Source organism: Molothrus aeneus, chromosome 8 (genome assembly GCF_037042795.1).
Source record: "Molothrus aeneus isolate 106 chromosome 8, BPBGC_Maene_1.0, whole genome shotgun sequence".
NCBI lineage: Eukaryota > Metazoa > Chordata > Aves > Passeriformes > Icteridae > Molothrus > Molothrus aeneus.
Window position 1 is genome coordinate 34,162,501 of NC_089653.1, and position 21,854 is coordinate 34,184,354.

Consider the following 21,854-nt stretch of genomic DNA (forward strand, 5'->3'; position numbering starts at 1 on the left):
CTCTCCCTCTCATCGCTCCCTTCACAAGCCACAGAGAAGTTGGCACCACTTGGCCATGGGCAGTGATGGATGGTGCTGAAGTCCTTCTGCCACCTCATGGCACTGGTCCTGTGGCTTGGTACAGGAATGGGGACAGGAATCCATCTTTCCTGAAAACTCTTTTTCATTTCCTGATTTTGTGGTGCTTATCTGGGTCAGGCTAATCCAGAGCTTGGAATTTTATGAGGATGTGTTTTTGGTGTGATTGTGCAAGGAAGGGCTCTACTTTGGGAGCAACAGGCTGAAGGTACGGTGAGAAATTGTTCTGTAATTTTGTTTATGCTTTAGATCCTGAGCTCGTCAGATGAGGGTGGTTTTAGGCCTGTGTGATTCCAAATTATTTTCTCTTTATTTAACCTGGGTCCAACTTCATGCCAAACCTCTGTCGCTCTCCTGGTTTGGCACAGATTTCAAATGCTACTTCTAGTAAAAAAAGAGCAAACTCTTCACTTCTTCTTTTTGTTACTTGGGGGATTCTCCTTTACTTCCTGAAAATTCTCACTTTCCTAAGTGAATTTATCAAGGCAAGCAGAGAAAGAGATGAGTGTTGCTTGTTCCCTTCCCCTTTGGTCATGGCTGCTGTCTACCCCAAATCCTTATCAGGAAGTTTCTTTAAAACCACCCATAACAGCAAACAAACTTTGTGATCCCAGACTATTCACACTATATTTTTTCTTGTAAATTTTGCTTTACTACTTCAGCCTCCACACTGTTCATTTGAACCTTTTAAGGTCTTTTGGTTATCATTCAAGTCCTGGGGTCAATGTAATATGAAATTATTCACTTTTCAAAAACATTTTATCCGGGAGCTGCGGCAGCAGCTGCCCCGGGTGTTTCTGGAGCCCAGGACAGGATGGGTTTTGTCCTTGCAGCTCCACCTGGATGCTGCAGGAGCTGCTCTTGCTTGGCTTTTTCTACTGGCTCAGAGCATCTGGAAAATGGGTGCAAATACTCCCCTTCTGTGCTTTTGCCATCACATCCTCCCTGAAAAGGGCTTTTGTCAGGCTGTCAAAATACATCTTGTCCAGTGCCAGGTGCTGGTGTCAGGGCTGCGAGGTGAGGCATGAAAGTGCCTGTGCCTGAGTGTTTCCCACCCTGCCAGTGAGGCCCAGGCTTGTGGCACTCCTTGGAAGGCTTGCAAGGGGCACAAATAATGATGCTGAACATGACTGGGGGTGCTTTTTTCCCCTCTGTCTCGACCCGTGCTGAGAACAGAAAACACTTGTGATTTCCTGTCAGCTTCTCCCAGTACTTTCAGGACTCGCTCACCTTGTTTCCCCCCCCGCCCAAGCAGAATTTCGTGCCCTCGGTCCTCGGCTTCCCCAGCAAGGCGGAGAAGATACCCACATATTCCCTACACCATTTTTCTCTTTAGTGGATATTAGCAGATGTGCTTCCAGCAGACTGGCTAAGCACAAACAGGCTTTTAGAGCGACAGGTTCATGAACCAGGGGCCCCGCTGGCGCTCGCGTACCCAGCTCCCCTCGCCACCCTCACCGCGCCCCAGCCCGAGCCGGCCAGCCTCGAAATCTTCCTCTCCCGAGCTCCCCAGGGTTTCTGCTGATTGATTTCTCTTTTTTTTTGCCTCCTTTTTTTCCTCCTTGCTGCCCGCTAAGCGATGCCTATAAGTGTTTGTGCGCGGGGCTCACTTGCTGCTCCCAGATAAGAGCGTTAATCCTTTGTCTTGTGCGGCGGGATAAGACACCAACCCTGGCGGCAGCACCGCCGCCTCTGCTCCGGTTGCTTTCTCAGAGCTGTTGCAGAGCTCTCAGAGTGTTGGGTCTTGGCCCATTGCCCCTGCTAGGCTGCTCCCTTAATGGATTAGCTGGACTTCAAGGAAAATCCTGCCTTAACAATAGCGAGGAGCCGTGTGGTGCTTGGTCTACCTAAGGAGAGGTGCCAATGGTATTTGCTGCTACCAGCGAAGCTGCTCAGGCTCTTTGATCCGATTTCTCTCTTCTTGATTTTGATATCTCTACAAAAGCCATTGCAGATGGGAAAGGGAAAAAAAACAGCAAAAACAAACCCCAAACACGCCAGCCAAGCCACCTTCAGTTTTTGTTAATTCTTTTTTTTTTTTTTCCAGCTTTCCCCTCTTTTCCTTCCCCCCTCTCCTCCCCCCAACCCGAGCTGCTGAGGCGGCCTCATGGAAGAGAAACTAAATCGCTCTCCTCTTGCTTTGGGCTGTTTTTCATCACTTCTTCTGTGCTTCCTGACCCCAAAAAGCAGGCTTAAGTTGCTACATTCCTGCTCCTTCACCATAGCCAGAGACACAGTTCTCCTCGTTTCAGCAGATGTGCCAAAGGTACTCTGCTATCCCTCGGGCATAACTTCAAATTTTGGCAAATGCAAAGCTTGGACACAGTCCAGGAAAATGTTTTTGTCTTGCAAAAGTGTTTTTGTTTTGCTTTGTCCGAAAAGTAATTTATTTGAACTTAAAATGTTGTTTGAAGCATATTGCAGAAACTCTTAGAATTCCGGAGTTTTCTTAATTTTTCAAGGGAGCTCTCACTGAGCTCCAGATGTTTTGCCACTGACCATCAGCTCTGGAAATGGGTAGCCAAGCAGGGAAATTATTATTCCTCTCAGCCTTATCTATACCAGAAGGCACAAGCAGTGACACTGAAAAAATGTCAATTAACCTGCACTGTTGGTAACCTCAGAGGCTTCTTTTTACCTGGAAACTTTTTTTAAATTTTTTTTTGTGGAAAAATTTCCATATGTGTGCGTGCACAAGTCTGGGTGCGCACATGAGCAAAGCCATGGATGTGCTGCTGGAAATCCTGCAGCCTTTGGTCAGCTTTAGAGGGAACTAAAGCCCAGCTGTGCTCACAGTTAGGAGAATTCACAGGGCTAACACACATAAAAGCAGACATGAGATCCTTCATGTCTCAGACCAAGCAGCAGGCGTGCTTTGGGTCCTGCAAAAAAATACTGGATTGATGTGAAGCTCTGTGATGGTGAAAATATGTGGGATTTCTGCCACCTGCCCTTTGCATCCATCCCGTATCCTTCTCAAGTCTGCTCATAACTGATTCCTCCCAAGCTTCCAGCTGCTTGGCATTTCTTGTGTAAAATAATTAATGATTATAGGGAATGGAGAGATCAGCTTAGGGATAGTCAAGCCTGGTCTTGGGCATTTGTATACAGGCACTCGAGTGCAGTCAGGGCTCAGCAGCAGTGTCAAAGGGGAAAAAAAAAAGATGAATTATATGAAGAAATATTGGGGAAAATGATTTGAAAAGAATATATAGGATATTTACACCTGCAGGTATAGAAGGAGGCTATAAGGAGGGTCAAAGGTGGTCCTGTATGGGGACAGGGCAAAAGGAAATGTTGGGTTTAAGAGCTGGGCCAAAAGTTACCGGTTTTGAGTTTGTTACTCAAATCTCCAGGAACTGAGAGCACAGCTGTAGGAAACTTGCTCCCTGCTCCAACTCTTCCAGCCCTCCCTGGGTGTGGCCTCTGGGGGCTGAGATGGACCTTTGGACCAGTGCAGGATGGCCAATCCCTCAGGATCCTTGTGCAATTGTGTTTAATCCTGGAACCACTGAATTGTTTAGGTTGGAGAAGCCCTCTAAGGCCACTGAGTCCAGCTGTTGTCCTAGCACTGCCAACTCCATCACTAAACTGTGTCCCAAAAAATGCCCAAATGGCAGTAAAGAAAAACACAGAAATGGGGGAAATTATGTATTTTGAGACAGCATTTCATGCACTGATATTTTGAGGCCTTAGAAAGCCACATTGTCTGCCCTGGAAATGCTCATTCCCTGAGCTCCATGCCTCACTAAGATCCCAAAAATTGCTTCCTCTGCCATCAGGGTAAGCTGGGAAGAAGCTGCTGGTTCATCCCTGATTTTAGAGCTTGTGGTACAGACCATGAAAGCTGCTGTGGGGCTGACCAGAGCAATCTGTTCCAAACACATGGTCCCCTCATGTGGCTTTGAGAGGGATGTGCCCTGGGGTGGTGACTCTGCCCTGACATCCTGACCTTGCTGGGTTTGGCTCATTTTGGGTCTCTATCCAAAAATTATGGCTCAGGAAAACGGGGCAGGGACTGGTTCACTGTGTTGTTGAGTTCTTCGTGCTTTGGGTTCAATGAGTGGACGTTTCCCAGGAAAGCATTTCCACCAAAAATCACCCAGAATCCTCTAATTTTACACCAAAGACAAGGTTCAGCAAAAGCTCTCATTTAAATGGCGTGACTTGAATAATACTAGAATGAATAGAAATACTGGTGATAGTGGTTCCTCTGTTGCACTTTGTGCCTCCATCCCAAGTCCCTGACTCCTGTCTGACCATGGAAAGGTTATTCTGGAGTGCAGGAGCCTGGACAGAGCCCCCACGTGCAGGGATAACAGGACAGGGGGCATCAACACACCTGTGTGGAATTGGAAAGATGAGACCCAGCCCACAGGACTGTGTTGGAAGGTAGCACACAGATATATCACAATTACACTTCTCTGAGACTGGAAATGCTGGGTAATTGTCTTTCCCTGCCAGTGTGCTCAGGGCGCTTTACAACAATAAATTTCACCAGGAGTGCTGAACAACAGAAAGCACAATAATGGGAAACCTGCTGCTCCAGGAATGCAAGGAGAGGAAGCTTTCATGGAAAAACTGGGCTCTGGGTGTGCAGGGTGGAGGAGCCCAGGGTGCTGCCTCGAGTTTGCAGCTCCTGGCAGTGGGTATGGATGGGGAGAGGGAGCAATGCCAGCCCCCAGCCCTCTGGAGCACTGCCCACCCTGCCTCTGCAAAGCAGGAAAGCTCAGGGCTGAACATTGATTTAGGGCAAGGACAAAGTTCTCTTTGCAGCCAAAACAAAATTGTGTGCCAATCAAATAGGTGTGAGACAGGCTGTTGTTGACCTCTAGGGAGTATCAGAGGACAAAAATCCTTGGAAGGAAATTCAAAAAACAGCCTCCAGGGAAGCCAAGCACTGCTGGAAGTGCTGCAGCACCATGGTGCCAGGACCTCTGAGCATCCACGCAGCCCTCCCTGGAAAGACACCTCAAATATTCCATGCTGTGGCTAGAAAACATCTTCATCTTGCTTCCTAAAAGGCAGCATGGGTTAAGGTTTGAGAGATTTTGTGCCTGGATCATTGCAGACCCTCCTTTATGGTCTGGGGAAATGCAGCTCCAGCCCTGCCTGGGAGAGGAGGAGAGTGATCCTTTCCCCCCTCTCTTCTCTTTCCCCTCTCTTCTCCTTTCTCCACTCTCTTCCTTCTCCTCTCTTCTCTTCCCTCTCCACTCTCAACTCCTCTCCCTCCTCTCTCCTCTCTGCAGTGGGTGGTGAGTGCAGATCCTTCCTTCCAGCAGGTGCCTGTTGTCTTTGAGGCACGTCCTACAGCAGGACCTTGATCTCACTGGGGTCTTCATAATAGCAAGATACCAAAAATAATCAGAATATATTCAAAAATGGACAGGAGAGGGTATTTGGCTCGTTCACAATGGCCATTAGATAGCTGATACTTGCTGTGCTTGCTCTCTATGCTTCAGAGCCATCCATAATTAGAACATATTTTTGTAACCCTATCTTGGAGCAGATTTGATTTTTAGGAAGGAAAAATGTCACTAAATCATTATTATTCATGTGACAAATCCTGAAGGGTAAATTTTTTTTAAACACCACCTCTATCAGTCTCTCCCATGTCACCTAACTTTTATGCAATAACACTGTTCCCTTAGAGATACCGTATAAAATATCTCTCACTTCCCAATATTATTCATAGAATTCCCATTATAGAACATTGAAAACCCAGATTAGAAGAGTACAAGAATATTTTATGACCAGTTTGAAAATGCTGTTACTGCTGCAATAAATTAAGAAGTTAAATTACTCCCACATTGAGTATTGATATACTGTGCATGGCAGAAAAATTCCTTTGAAATATACTGTACAATACATATAGAGAAATTCCAGCCCCTTTGATGGCTGCCAGCAAAGGGGGTTGTGAGGACTTGGGGGTGGGGGACTGGGTTGCCAAGTTTGGTTTTTAATCAGCAAGTTGAGCAAAGGCAAAATCAGAACAGCAAAATTTTATACGGATAATTGGGAATATTGGGATGTTGCATTTAATAGCCAAGTTCTTCTCACATTCTTTATGAATTCTACAGAGGGGATATTTCCTGGGTCAGCAGACCCAATTTCTCATAATATGATTTTCTCTTGCTTGTATGTATGGGGACATTTCTTTGTGGCCTTTACCTGACCACTGTGAATGTGTGATGTGTTTATACTTCTTTTATATTATGTGGTATTTTTCTTTTTTGACTGAATGATCATTCAAACTCAAATCTTTGACTGCCAAGCGAAAAGCAGAAAAAAATTAGGAGTGTTGGATCCAATCTGGCTGATGGGATATAATTGCTTTTAGATATAAAGATACTCAAATAATTAATTAAATCAACTTTTAATCTTTATTTCTAGTTTGTTGCATTATTGGAGTGGAGTAAAGCCACCAGAATGGGCCAGATAATTTTGATGCAGGAATTTATGTGCACAAATTGTCTTTTTTTTTTCTGCTTACACAGTTTCATTTGTGAAGCATTGCATAGGGAGCTGCACTTATACAAAGTGGTTGTTACGACTTCAGGTAAGAGCTGATCTTTCTCATAAATTTCCATGTGTTGTCTGCTGGGCATTTTATTAAGGAAAATAATTGGAGAGATTCGCCTGCTGGACCAGATTGGCAACCAAACCACCTATTTTGCAAAAAAAAAAAAAAAAAAAAAAAAAGAGCCCTTTTGCACATTTTGCAGAGGAATCCACAGAGCTGCTGCAGCACCAGCAGCGTAAGCAGCTTATTGGGGTTTGCCAAGAGCACAGCAAATCCAGGCCTTGAGTTTACAATAATAATTACAGTGTATTCTGCTGATTGCAATATTCTGGCCCGACAGGGCCTGTTTAACTAAGCTGGCCCTGGAATCGAGTACCCACAAGTAATGTGATCTATTTATTAACGAGTGCTTTTTACAGGAGCGTCCATTCTGAGCTCCCTCATTATTCCACAAGCAGGGAACTGGCTTTTCAGCAAGAGTCCTTTCTATAAAACGCATCAGAGGAGTTATTTAGGAACAACACAAACCTCGATTAAGCCCCGGTGTGTGTTTTTAGAGGTTATTTTTGGAGGATTTTCCCTCCCAAGGAAAGCCAGGCAACGAAGGGTAGAAGCCGAGCAGAACGTGTTTCCCTAGATGCACCAAAATATTCACTCAAAGATCAGCAGCAGCTTTCTGTAAATCCCCAAGCTTAGGCGTGCTTGTCGGACCCTTGACTCTTCCGTGGAGTTGGTGCTTCCCAGATTAAGCCCAGCCCAACCAGGGAACCGCTCAAACCCACGCGGATCCGGCGCCGAGCCGCAGCCCCGGCGCTGCCCACGGCGCCTTATCTCGGTGTATAATCATGTAGCAGATCATGTATTCATTTGTGTCATTAAATAAAGACTAACAGAGCTGTGGGCCCCGGCGAGCAGGAGGGATGCTCAGAGGATCATGGGTTCCCGGCATGCCCCGCTCCCCTTGGAAAGGCGCTGACTCACTCCCCGAGCAATCAGCGTTGTGTGCCATTACAAATGGGCTGGTTAATAGGCCTGCATCCATTATCATTAGTGCATCTCAGCACGCAGGTACATGATGGGGCCTGCCAGCGCATTTGCTCCAGCTCACTGAGCCAGGGGCCATGCTCCATTGCAAATGAGGATGAGGAACACCTGCTCCAGGGTTTTTCGGCAGACCAGAGTCATCCTTCACATCTCATGCAACACTTGTTCTGTCAGAATGCAATGCTGGCACCGGCCGGAGCGGGGCTGTGCCAGGCGTCCGACTAAAGATTAGACACTTCCCTGTGGTCTCCTGCTCAAGTTCAGCTTTGAATTCTTTTTATTTTTTTTTTATTTTTTCAAAGAAAGCTTTTAAAAATTTATCAAGTTCGTATTAGGCATTCAGTCATTATGTTAAGGGTTTAAAAATAAAGATAAAAAAAAAAGAAACTTTGCTTCAGAAATTAACTTCTTTTTTGGCAATTAGAATGGCAGCATAAAATATTTATTGGGTCTGATAATTTTATTCACAGTGCTGAGTGCTGGCTGTTTGGATACACTTTTTGAGAAAGGTTTTATTTTTGGAAAATTGATTTTTTTCCCCTCACATTTTTCTTTCTGGCCTTCTGTAACTATTCCCAGTGTTTGTGGGATTTTCTTTTTCATTGTCTGCACCAGGTGACCCGGGATATGATATTGGACACTAACCAAAAGGGGGAAAATATGACAAAATATTGCCTTCTCCAGGCACATGTCTTTCCATGCAGAGGCCTCTGCTCTGGCTGCCCTCCAGAGCCAGGACAAAGGCTTTCCTCATCCTGCTCCAAAAGGCACAATGCTCGCTGCCAGCCCCAGGCTCGTTTGCTTGAGGCACTGGAAATCAAAAGGAAAGGAGAAAAACCAGTTGGAATTTGAAGAAGCAGCTCTTGAGGTTTGTGATTTATACTGAAGGGCACAGTGAAGGTGGCAGCGTGTCCCTCCCATTTCCCTGCCCTGTGTAACAGGGATTTTATGGGCACTGCTGCCTGCCAAAGCTTCTCAGTCCTGAAAAAAAAAAGCAATCCTGCAAGTGTGACCAGCTGGGAGATGCTGTCAGTCTCATGCTCATCCCTTCATCCCAATGGATCACTTCCCACTGGGGAGAGCCCTCCAAGTCACTCCCTGGGGAAGGCACCGGGTGTCCTCCAGTGACACTTCCCTGGTGAATGAGGAATCACCCTCTGAGGCAAGGCTGGAACTGAGCTGGAGCAGGAGGACAGTCCCTGCCACATCCTGGCAAAAATGCAGCGCCAACATCCACTCCTTGACCAGAGTCCTCTTTGTTTCCCAGGAAAGCAGAAGGAATGGGAGTTGCTGCTTCTCCAAAATTCAGGTAAGAAAATCTGACTCTGCACTTGGAACAAGGCTTTAACTAAGAAATTCCAGTTTGCTTTCCATGCTTTTCTTTTTTCAAGAGTTATTCCTTCCCCACATTCCCCAGTCCTCCTGTCCACACTGAAGAGGCTTTTGGTTCTGCTTCCAGAGCCTCCAAGAAATTGACAACTGGTTCAGCAGGAAGCCTCATCTGGTGGAATCCAGGTTTCCACAGTGATGAAATGATGCTGGAAGTTACAGATCTGCTGGTTTGGTGCTCTGCCAGGAAATGGGAGTCCTCAGTTTGTACTTAGGATCCCAAGCTTTATCTCTGTTTTATGCCCAAGCACTACACAGAAATGCTTCCCAGGATCCATCCCTTTCACCCTTTTATGAGCTTTGGTGCTCAAATGGAACCGTGGACACTCATTCCTCAAGGTGTTTCTTGGTCCCTCCTGGGTTTGGGTTCCTTTTTTATGATTTGATGAAATGAGAATGCTGCGGGAAGCACTGATGTGAATGCTTGTGGATTAGAGATTTGTGTTAAATTCTGAGGTTTTCTGTATTTTCCATAATATTACACAGAAATAATCTTGTTTCTTCTTCCATTCTGGTTACTTCAGAAGGTGCTCAGGGCTGTGCTGACCCAGTGCCCTTGGATTGCTGCTGGAGATGTCCTTGCCTTCCCCAGGGGATTGTGGTCACTGATAACTCAGTATCACACACAGGAAAAGTGTCAAAGTTTCAAATCACTTTGTGTAAATTTTAAGGGAGCCAGAGATAAAAAATCTTCATCTTTTGAAATCAGTTGTGACATTTTTGAATCTGTGACATACTTCAGCAAAACCAAAAAGGAAAGAGTTGTCCTATGAGGTAGGAGGGACCATCCACCCACCCACCCACCCGGGGCTGTTGGGAAGTGATGGGATCTGCAGTGGGAACTGAGGGAAAAGTATGAAAAGAGACCAAACACAGAGAAATCTCAGAGATTGCAATGGCAAATCTGGGAAGCAAAATACTTCTAGTTGCATTTATCAGACACCTAAATTAGTATTTGCCCTTTTCCTTGTTTAAGGCAAATTCCAGGTCTGTGCCTTTTGAAGGATTTGGGTTTGATGGGGTTTTTGCTCATGTACTATAATTTTAATTTTAATTTCTATCCATTCACTGAGAGCTGCTCAAATTTGATGTTGCTGCAACACTGGAAAAAAGAGGTGCTGGGAAGGCCAATTTTCCACTCATGCAGGTCTGAAAATCCTGGGGAAGAGCTGTTCAGAGGGATGGCAGTAATGCAGAATAAGGATGTGTATGGTTGATGCAGGCTAGACATGGGGATATTTAAATTAGAAACATGAGTAGGAAAATGAGGGTTTGGGTTGGAGTTTTCAAGGAGTTACTCTAGAGGAATGTCTGGAGGACTCTAGAGGAAGCAATCCCTTGGGATCAATCTGTAAGTCTGGGTTTGGGAAAAGGCAGAATCAGGAAATGAGAGACAAGCCTGGTAATTGTCTGGGGATGTTAAAAATTCTCAGTTTTCTTCTGTCACAACAGAAATAAACAATATCTTCTTTTTTTTCTTTTCCCATTCCATAGGGAGGGCTGGATCCTGCTGGGACTCTCATCCCAGCCTGCAGGGAGGAGCTCCAGAGGGATATATGGAATATTGTTACTGGCTGGGAGTGCAGTGATGCTCCCTTGATGCTCAGAGAGTTTCTTCCACAGCACCCCAAACTCCAGGTGTGGGCACCACTCTGGGCCTCAGCATCCTTAAAAACATCACCTTTCAAAGTTAATTATACGACATGAGCAATAAATATTTAAAATATATCCGATATCAATTTTTTTTAAGCATAGCCTTGAAGCTCAGGGTGTGTTTACACACTTTGCTGGCTGAACAGACCTCAATGTGGGTTTTTAAAATCCCAGTCCCATCAGGGTGTCAAGCAAACAACACCTCCACCCAACTTCCATGTACTTTAAATACATGGGTGCTGCTGGATTTAGCTGTTGGCTGGAGAAAGAGCTGAATCTAATTGGGAAATTCCAAGTTTATGAAATTCCCAACCTCGTTTCTTGTGTTGTGCTGCAGCCTTGCCCTGTGATGATCCATCCCTTCATCCCAGCGATGGAATGGCTGCAGCCAGACGTGCCAGGGAGCCCTGAGCCCGTGATGTGACAGCCCAACCAGACTTTGAAACCACATCTCTGGAGGTGAGAGGCTTGTGCATTAACCCACTTGTGCTGCTACATTTTTAAAGTGCTTTGTCTAATACCAAAAAGAAAATCATCCTACAGTTTGGAACAAAACCCAAAAAGCATCAAGGATTGAAATAGATGGTGCTGACAGAAATTCAAATGCAAAGAGAAGTTGGATTGGGTGTATTCTGGTTTATTTTGGGGCGGGGCTGTTCAGCATCCTGCTAATTTGAGGTGTGGGAGTTGGATGCCAGGGCACCACTACCCCACTCCCAGTGCCAGAACACAACATATCTTCACCCCAAAAAGCCAAACTGAGGTTTTGGCTGAAGGAACACGTTGTATGTGATATTTGGCTGGTAAACCACTGGCTCCTCAGCTATTTTCCTGCACTTTCTCTCCTCCCTCCCCCACAATTAGATTGTTTAAGTACAGACTGCAATATTTAATACCAGATTTCAATGTTCTGCTCAGGTTTTTCTATCACCTGTGGCTGGATGCTGTGATGCTGGAATATGGGGAGGGGGTTGGGAGGCTCTTTACCCAGTTGTGGAGCAGGCTGGGATGCACCACCACCTCCTGTCCATGGCTTCACCAGCTCACCTGGTGCTGCCTCACTTTTCCCGAAGACTTTTCCCTGTGCCAGTGCAGAGCCCTGATTATGTGAAGCACATGGGTAGAGACAGGTCTGGGACAAGAAAATTCTTATTTATACATATGGCCTCATCAGGATTTGTGTCAAAGTCTCTGGAGATGCCCTCCAGCTTCCTTAAATTTCATTTTTTAATAATGAAGATAATTTGGAGTTTTACAAGCCCAAAAATGTCTAAAACTAATAAACATTTTATACACATGTCAAAAGATGCTTCAGAAGCAGCCAAACCATGGATTTTTAACAACTGAGGGGGGGGATAACAACAAAAATCCACAAAACACTCCTTGTTTGCCAAGTTCCTGCAGCCTGAGCAAATTTTTAGAGATGAGTCACAAACCCCAGATTAACGAAGCTTTAATGGAAGTGCTGACACTTCCTAAAGCTGGAGCCACCCTACAACAACCCCACATCCCTCCTTCCCAGTGGGGGAATAATGCAGCTCTTGAGGGAATTAACACACAGGGGGGGCTCCCAAGTGTTCTCGCCCTCCTTTCTCCTGCGAGCTTTGCAGGGAAGGGATTTGGCAGGGGGATTTGGCAGCCTGGCAGCTCGTGGGGAAACAAAAAAGAGCAGCTATCAGTGGGAAACGGAGCGGCCTCTGTGGCTGGTGGCCACCCAGCCCCGCTGGCCCCCGCTTCAAACGCGCAGAGCTGGGTTTGTGGTGGGGCTTAGGAGGAAAGGCTCTTACAGCCACCATCCAAGGGTTGTAGATATCTCCCGTTGGAAATGCCGCTTATCGATTCTTTGATGGTTTTTAGGGAGGTGTTTGCATCAAGCAGACAGAGTGCTTTGGTTTCCCAGGGTTGTTCCACGCTGAGAAGATGGATTTGGGGCTGTGTGTCTGTGTTCAGACCTGCAGCTCCTCTGCGGGGTGTACGTGGGGATGTACAGCAGCACGCAAGGAAAGCCTGGCTGGTACACAGCAGCTGGCTCACTTTTATCACCAGCTTTGCCATAAAACAACCCATTTTAATAATCAAATTAGAGCCGAGGCAAACCTGCACAGGTGAGAGGAAATGTGCGAGCGTGATCAAAACCACATTTCTGATTCAGGACGGAATCGCAGGCTACAGGGAGGTACATCTGTAAATTATACAGGAAGCTTTCTTCAACAACTGATTCACCCTGACAGTTTTACTGGAGTATATGAAAATTAGTATTAAAGATGTGATATGTAGGCTTCTTTCCAGGAATTCCAATCTGGTTTCAATAAAATGAAAACACTGATTGGAAGTGAAGTTGCCTTCCGGTTTTGCCTTTGGCTATTATGTGTTCATTCGTGAAATGACTGAATTCCACAACTACTTTTAATATTCACCTTTTGAGTTCATCTCCCGTACTGGACACATTGGAATGATTAAAATAGCACCGACTCCTGAAGCCAGATTCTCTTTAATTTGAAACAGCCTGGGTGCTGAGGATGAAAAAATATTAAAAAAAAAAATGAATGCTCTGTTAAGTCCATCCTGTCTTAGCATCCAGTTGCTTCAGTGAGTGTTTAGGGTGGAATACTAATAAAGAAGTGGGTGAAACATCCCTGAATGACTGTGAAAGAGCACAGCTCCATGCTCCCTGTCCCTCCAGGTTGCTGCTCCTGGTGGTGCTGCTGGCTGGAAGGTTTGCATGCTCTGATGCTCTGGGTCTCTGCATGCCACTGTGCTTTGGCAGCTGCCTGGCCCTGCACATCAGTGCCACTGTGTGCTGAGCTCCTGCCAGGGACAGGGCCTGGGAAAAGGGGTGCAGAGCAGAGATTTGGGGCCAGCAGATGTAAATATTGAAGAAATCTGAGGTTTCACAATACAAACTGTTGTGCTCCAGCTTATTGTTCCAAACGGGTTTTGCACGCTGAACCTGCGGGAGCTCCGTGCCAGATGAGCAGACCAGCTTCTTGCAGAGCATGAGTGGTTTTATGTGTTGAGGAGCTCATAAAGAAATCCAAATTCCCTTGGATTTGCTAACACCTTCCAGGCTAAGCTTGGTGTTTCGAGGCTGTATTGTCCTGGAGATGGAAAAACTGGATCTGCTGCTTTTAGGGAGGTGCTGGCTGGACCAGCCGTGGGGCAGAGCTCAGTGTGGCACCCAGGGTGGTCACCTGGCCTGCCATGATTTAATTGCAGTTGGTTAACCAATTTCATTTCCTCTATTATTTCATGTGGAAAAGCTGGTGCTTGTACTGGTGGCAGTGACTCCCTCATAATTCTCCCCCAGGGCCTGTTTTGTTTTTGCTGGGGAAAAGCCCCCAATCCTTGCTCCCCATGGCACTGTCTGCGCAGTTTCCTCCCTGCTCTGGGGTTGTGGGAATCTTTGTTACCCTTCTTTTTAGGGAGTTTAGGGGATGTTTTCTCCTCAGCACCACTGGAGGTCCCAACCCCAGGATCCACCACAGCTGACCCGAGGTGCTGAGGACTAAAAGGACATCTACAATAAACTGTAATATTAAAAACTTTAGCACCTCTGTGGAACAAAGGAAAGCCCAGGGAAGTAATTTCAGCCTGTGTATTCAGTCACCTCTCTGGCAACCTCTGCAATGAGTATTCTGGCAAGTTATCTCACTGAGGGAGAGCCTGACTTTCTGCAGTTGTCCAAGGCAATCTTTGATTAAATTTTGGATGCTGTTACTTAGACATCCGCTCCTGATGCACTTACCATATTTTGCAAAGAGAAGGTCTCTGTGAATTGAAAATTTCTGGTTATGCGCATTCAAGGTCATGCATAAAACAGCATCTAGGATCATGGAAAGTTGAGGAATTTAATCAAAATGCTGCTCTATAGTTTGGTGTGCTTTGTAGGATTAGCAGGGGCACCAATAATGCTGTCAATGCAGAGCTCATTTGGACACTTGTGAGTTATTGAGCTGCAGAGCAAACCTCAGCACAGCCTAAATCAACAGTTTTCCACAGTGCTGTTGGCAACAGAAGTTCCTGATGGCTCCTCTTCCACACTGGAGAGGGACAAAATTGCAGTAGGAGGTTGTCTGGGGGAAAAAAGCAGTTGCAGGCTTTGGGATATCTGACTTGATATTTTTGAGGCTCACCAGAAAGAGGCAGAACAGCAGTTCTATACAAATTTAGGAATTTGTCGCTCCCAGATGAAGTAAAAGTTTAAACACAGTATTTTAAAATACAGTGATGTCCACCCAGTGAATCTGCAGGAGCCCCCTCTGGCTTCAGGGGTCTGCTCCACATGCTGTGTCCCAAAGCCAAAGCCCTGGGAATTCTGCAAGGAGCAGTGGGTGAAGGTTGGTGATGGGAGGGATGACTGGAGGGTCTGAGACATCTTCCCTGGGGGAATTCTCTAATCCAAGGTCGCCAGGGCTGCACTCAGAGCACGTGGCAGAGGTAGGGGACATTTGAGAGATGCTCTGCAAAGTCCTTCTTCCCTTTTGGTGGCTTTTTATGAGACAGGAGGTTGGATGGGAGATAAAGAGGTTTTCTTAGGTACCAGTAAAAAAAAGAAAATTCTATCCTGATGTATTTTGTGGGAATACTTCATAGAATTGAATGCAGTCCAGAACACTTTTTCACCTTTGTTGTCTCCTTAGGTGTCATAGACAGCTCTGAGCAGACTGCAAGCTGCCCTTAATGAACTGGCATCATGGAACTGGGATTGCTGGATCACCCTGAAAATATTCGGAGTATTGAGGTACCCAGAGCTTTTTCCCTCCTTTGGAAAGTCTGATTCTCTAATTAAAGTTAATTTAGGGAATGAATTATATTTGATGTATATGTTATTATTCATATCAATATTTAATGGGTGTATTAAACACATAGATGGCCCTACACATGAATATGTTCATGACCTTAAGTCCAAACATTCTCCCTTTCCCCCAGAAGAACCAAATTCTTTTTGGCATGATTTAACTTTATATTATTTTCCTAAATTCTGTAGGTGTTTTTCCCAACTTCAATATTCTCCAAACATCCTCTGCTCTGCTTCTCTTCTGAATTTCAGGAATTGATTCAATGATCTCAAAGCTCAGTGTGGTGGCTACATAGCCTTGCCTTATTTTCCTCTTTTCATTAACAAATTTTTGAAGATGTTTATTATAAACTTGTTTATTTTGAAGCTGTTTGTTATATTTTTTTTTAACGGGTAAATAGTCCAAATGCTTTTCAATGAACCACACCTTGTCTCCCTAAACAATGACATAAAACTCAGCCAAGCCAAGCGTGGGCTCTTCCTTAAGGAGCAGGTGTAAAGGATGGATTTGCAGAAGGGTTTTCATTGCTTTCCTGGGCTCTTCCATGGCGCTGCCTCAAACTGGAAGTGGCTGTCAGGTGAAATAAGAAATGCAGCCTAAGGAGCGTGGGGCTGGGGACGCGGAGCCCTGCGCCCTCTCCCTTCCCCTAAAAGCCCCTTCAAGCTGCTCCCAGTCTTCAGCATCCCCCCCCAAATCTTGGATCCCTCCCCCACAAACACTGCTAACTACTAACTCATAAAACATATCAGCTGGGTTTATTACTTTTAACCATCTTTCCAATTGTGCTATAAAATAAAGGCAGATGCCATTTTAAGATCTTATTATTATCAAGGGCCAACTCCTCCAGCAGCACCTGCTTAGCAGCAATCTGCTTGTTTATAGTCCCTTTTTTATAGGTGACAGTTTAAGGTGGCTGTTCTCCTGTTACAAAGAGTTCTTTTTAATGTGGCAGAAGTGGCACGCACAGTAGGTGAGCTCCTTTCTTTCATCCAGTGATATTGAGACAGGGTCGCAGGTTCACCTGTGATTTTTGCTTGACAGCTTCGCCACACACATCAGGCTCTGCCAAATGCTCCGCCATTAATTTATGATTTAAAGTAATTAACTTTTGCTGATTAAAGTAATTATTTCAAGTGCATTGCACTCAGGCCCAAATGATGCTCACAGCCCCCTCTCCAGTTTGAGCTAGCAGCATGCCAAGTGCTTAAAAGCTGCACCAGGGAGCTCGCGGTGGCTTCTGCCAGTCTAACAGATCTGCCATGTTTATGGCTGACTTGTACTAACTGCTCATTTTAATGCCGAATCCTGGCAGAACATTGACACAGTGTGAAACCTTCATCCGGTAAACAAGACAAGCTTCAAATTGGTGACATCGATGACAGTGAAAACTGTTTAAATGAATCTTGCCTCCAGCCTTCCAGAGGTATTATGTTTTTGAGCGCTGCTCCTTCTCCAGATTGGCTGTTAAACAATTTACAGCTTTATCCAGCCTCTGCCTTTAGCGTTATGCAGGTGCAAAATTTAGGTTTCTTTGCTGGATTAGAGGCCAAAAATAATATCTCTGACCTTCCCCCTCCCTCAGAAAAAACCCCACCCAGACCCCACCAAACCCTTTTAAAGCGGCTTCAGAGAGAAACGTGCAAAAGGAGTTTCCTTTGAAAATAAATCTGCCCTTTTGAAAGCCTACACGGGTTGGGAAGCTGCCTGGCATGTCCCGAAGTTAACATGTTTTGTGTGGGAGCCAATGTTGGCTGGTTTATTGTGCCTTCCCTGCACAGGAGAAGGATGCACAGCGGAGCACCGGGCGGGATCGTGTGGAATTCTGCCAGCGCCGGGCACCGCGGCAACGAGCTTTGTCTTACTGGCACCAAATGTTCCCAAAACTTACCTTTAGGGTTGTGTTATTTCTTTTTTTTTTTTCTCCCCTCTCCCTGGAGAAGTTATTCCTTGGGAATATCCTCTTGTAAAAAGCTGTGGGGTTTTGGCTGCTGCTCGCTGAGTGAAACCGAGCAAACCGATGGTTAAATCTGTAGGAATAAAAATATCCATGCTGGAAAAAATATATTTCCAGTACTGTAAATACATTGAGCTGGTTCCACCCCCCCCCCCCCCCCATTTATTTATTTATTTGTTTGAATCAAATTTTAATTTGGGAGAGAAAAAAGAAAGAATTTTTATCAGGGAGGGGTAGTGTGTTTTTTCCTGCTTTCCTGAAATGATTGTCAGTTTTAAAAAGCTACTCACATAATCCCTCTCTCCTCTTCCAGTGCAACTGTAAAGAAATCTAATTTCATCTGTAATAAAGCACCTGATGGGCAGTGATCCCTGGCAAACAATATTTCAGCTTAATGTTAAGCATTGAAAAAACATCATCGAAAAATAAAGATGCCAAGAAAAATCATCTGCGTGTAAGCTTGGCAGTGGTCCTCAGAAATGGGAGGGATAGCTCAACAGTGAGCCTGATTTGGGGGTTTTCTCCCTTTTTTTATTGGTAATGAATGAAGTGTGGAGGGAAGGGAGGCAGCGGCGAGGGAGGAAGGGCTCAGCCGCGCTCCCCGCGCGCCTCGCGAGCGAACACTGAGCTCGCTGCCAAACCTGGCATTTCTGAGCTGCAAGAGAGCCCAGGCACTGAGCTAAGAGCACCAAAATCACTTCTCACAGCCCCTGCCATGGGTGTGATGTGCCCTCGCCCCATCCTCTCCCTGTGCAAGGCGGGCTGTAAACTCACCCCAGAGAGAGTTTTGCGGAAAATGGTAATGCTGCTTTTTAAGAACTGATTGGCAAAGGTGGTTTGAAAATGCTTGTCAGAAATAAGAGAGACAAAGGAGTTTCACTGGTTTGATTATTTTTTAATTTTTTTTTTTATTTCTAGGTCTCCACATAGAATCACTGAATGATTTGGGATGGAAGGGACCTTAGAGATCACCTAGTTCCAAATCCCTGCTATGAACATCTTCACATCCAATAATGTCAGCAGTCTCTGAAGATGTAACAGGACTGGAAAACTAATCTTGGAACGCTTTTTCAAAGCAAAACACACCTGGGATTCACACAGGACCTGATCCAAACTCCCCTGAGATGGTCAAGAGCCAGTTGGTGGCCTTAGCCTTGTTTGCCTCTCCTGTGCTGTCTGCAGTTGTTCCAAGCTCAGCTGATCCTCTCGCGCTGGCTCAAAGAAACTGATCATAATCCTCAAAGTGTTCCAGAGAGGATAAGAGCAGGATTTGATGCTACAGGAATTGTGAGTGGCTGTGCTTGGCATGGGAGAGGTTGGCAAAGCTTGGATCTCACAGTAACAGGAGCAGTGGTGCCACCTGGGGTGGGAACACCAAACATTGGTTTAAGCCAGGGGGTTGGAGGGGCCTGGCTCCCATTGGCAATGCCAGGGATTTAAATGGGTATTTTTAAATATCTTTAAGTGCTGGGTGGATGTTGGACTGGTTCTGGGTATGGCAAAGTAGGGATGCTCCTGTTGGGAAACGACAGCCCACAATAAAACTCCTGTCTCAGTCCTCCAGTTGAGGACATCCCTTGAGCCATGACAACAGTGAGAAATCTCAATATCTGTTCAGGTGAAAAGTGCAACAGACATCAGGTAAAAACTATCAGGAATTCAGAATTCCAGCATGTAGATGTGAAAGGCACATCTGAATTTAATCCCTTGGAATTATGAGAAGCATAAAAGTCCCATTATGGAATGGCACAATGTATTAGCAGTTGTAGGTGTTAAATCAAACCAAGGTACATGATGTTAATGGGCAAAGTGACTGTGTTTGAACACTTGTCTACTTATTAAATCTCTAATTAAGGACATGCAAACCAAGTGGTGAAGATTTTTCCACTAAACATGATAAATTGTGATTAGCAGAATGTTTTTAATGTGCTGCAGAGCAAGCCAGTTTTATTAAAAAAGAACAGAAGCCACCCAAATTTCTCCCAGCAGCTTTATCTGTAATGACAGTGGTACCTCTGCAGGTCACAATAAATTGATTTTCTCTGTGTATATTAACCCCTGACTGCAGTTTGGATCCCATTTTTTCTGTTTTTACAGCCCTTCTTTACAGCATCTTTTGGGATTTATCTCAAACAGGCCAGACAAGCTGGAAGTGACTTTTTGGAAGCCGCCTCATGACTTTCTGCCTGGATTGTGTGTGATGGGAGTGTAAGTATTTTCCTGCTACAGCACACCCCTCCATAGGAATAAGTGCACTTACTTGACTCAATCAGCCATCTGTGACTCCATCAGCCACAGTGGAAACTAATGGTAATTGCCAATTGTTAACCAGACAATAGCAGATGCTAACTTTAATATCCAACAGTGCTCTTCCGAGCATCTTTTATGGAGACGTGGCCTCACTTTAATACGTGTTTTCTTCCCCCAAAATAAGGCAACTTAGTGAAGGCTGATTAGCCTAGGGAGCTATGTGACTTGAAGAAATGAACTTCCAGGAATGGTAGCCCATGTGCTGTTTCTGGGCCATAATGTCTAGAATGTGAAAATTTAGAAGACTGAATTTAAAATTCTTCTCTGAATGCAATTTTTTTCCCAGTGAAATTTCACAAAGAGCCACGTCCTGGATGCTAACACGAGAGCAATGCCTTTCCTGGCAGTGTCCTTGCCTCCTATTAGATAATCAATTAGTCTCAGAACATTAAAAAGCAAAATGCTGCAACAGGATTTTCCACCAAATTCAAAAATATTTACTAAAGGATTTCATTGCTCCTGTTTATTTACATGGAAGCCTGAAGGCCGCACGACATAATGCTGCTGCTCTGGCACCAAGACAGCTCTGCAGCCTGGGCCCCGAAGGACATCTGGAGTTTCTGGGTCGCAGTGGCTCCTTTTTGCAAAAATTTGCTCGCAGGAAGTAATGAATGAGCCCATTTTCACTTCGACTGGGGCCTGCAGTCTACGGGAGACATTAGGAGCAATTTGTAGTCAACGTGCAGGTCTGTTCCATCTAAAACATTATCAATGAGCTTGTCAACCCGAGCCTTAACCTTCTTTGTTATTTTCATCTGCTCCTCTCTCAGATGTCTCTCCTCGTAGCCATAACCTCTGAAGACTGGCAACAGGATGTCATACACCTGTTTTGCTCAAGGCTGGGACTCGGAGCCCTGCGCGAGGTTGTGTCGGCATTGGCTCGCTCGCTGCTTTGCTCAACGTATATGTCAGAATGTCAGATGATCGTTGTTGTATCTGCAGCTGTTGCATGAGCAGAGTGCCAGGGGCACAACTTTCCTGCAGTGAGCTTTAATTTGCTCTCCCCTCCCTGAAGAGCTCCGGCGCTTCACCTTGCTGCTGCCGCTGCAGCTGGAGGAGAGCTCAGCCCGTGTGCAGCTGGGGCTGTGGCACGGGAGGCAGGCAGGGAGGCAGGGAGATGGGCAAAGAGCCTGGGAGACAGGGAAGGAGGCAGGGATGCAGGGATGGAGGCAGGGATGCAGGGATGGAGGCAGAATTTGAGGCAGAATGGCAGGGAAGCAGGCAGGGAGGCAAAGCAGGGAGAGATGGAGGTGGAGAGGCAGGGAAGGAGGGAGGCACACAGGGATGGAGGCAGGAATTGAGGCAGGGTGGCAGGGAAGGAAGCAGGCAGGGAGGGAGGGAGGGAGGGAGGAAAGGAAGGAGGCAGGCAGAAGGGAAGGAGAGAGAGAAAAAGGTAGGGAAATAGGGATGGAGCTGAGAATCAGGGATGGAGGGGAAGCAGGCAGAGAAGAAGCCAGGAAGGCAGGGAAGGAGGGAAACTGAGGCAGGCAGGGAGGCTCAGCACAAGCCAGGGCACAACCTGCTGGAGGTGCTGCAGACTGTTATTTGCATCTTTGCTCAATGAGGCGTTTTCCTAATTGTTTGCAGGAAGGAATTGTGAACACTGAGGGATTTATATTTGTGTGAGTCAATCTGTAGTATATTTGGAAGCTGTTCCAACAGAGCTACTCGTAGCCTAAATAAGCCATAACCTGCCAAGATATTCATGAGAGATCTGACTAGGTTTTTGACTGCTCTCAGAATTAGGTTGACAATCAAAACAGATGTAGAATGAGACTGCAACTGGATTGCCAAAGGCAAAAAGCTCCTGTCAAATTCTTTAAAGGAGGGAGCTGATAAACCACTGTAATACATGGGCATAGTGGACATTAGTGACTAGACAAGGACACATATGTCCACCTTCAGTTTTGCTCGGGACTGTGGATTTGTTTCTCAAATTAGGTAGCAAGGGCATTGGAAAAAATGCTTTAAAATACACAGGTAGTGAAAGTTTAAAAAGACACAGCATTGCTGCATGAATATTACAAGATGTTTCTCAGGGTTTTTTAAAAATACGTGTTTTTGTGGAATTGCTGCATTGCTGAGTGACAAATTGGGAAGGAAC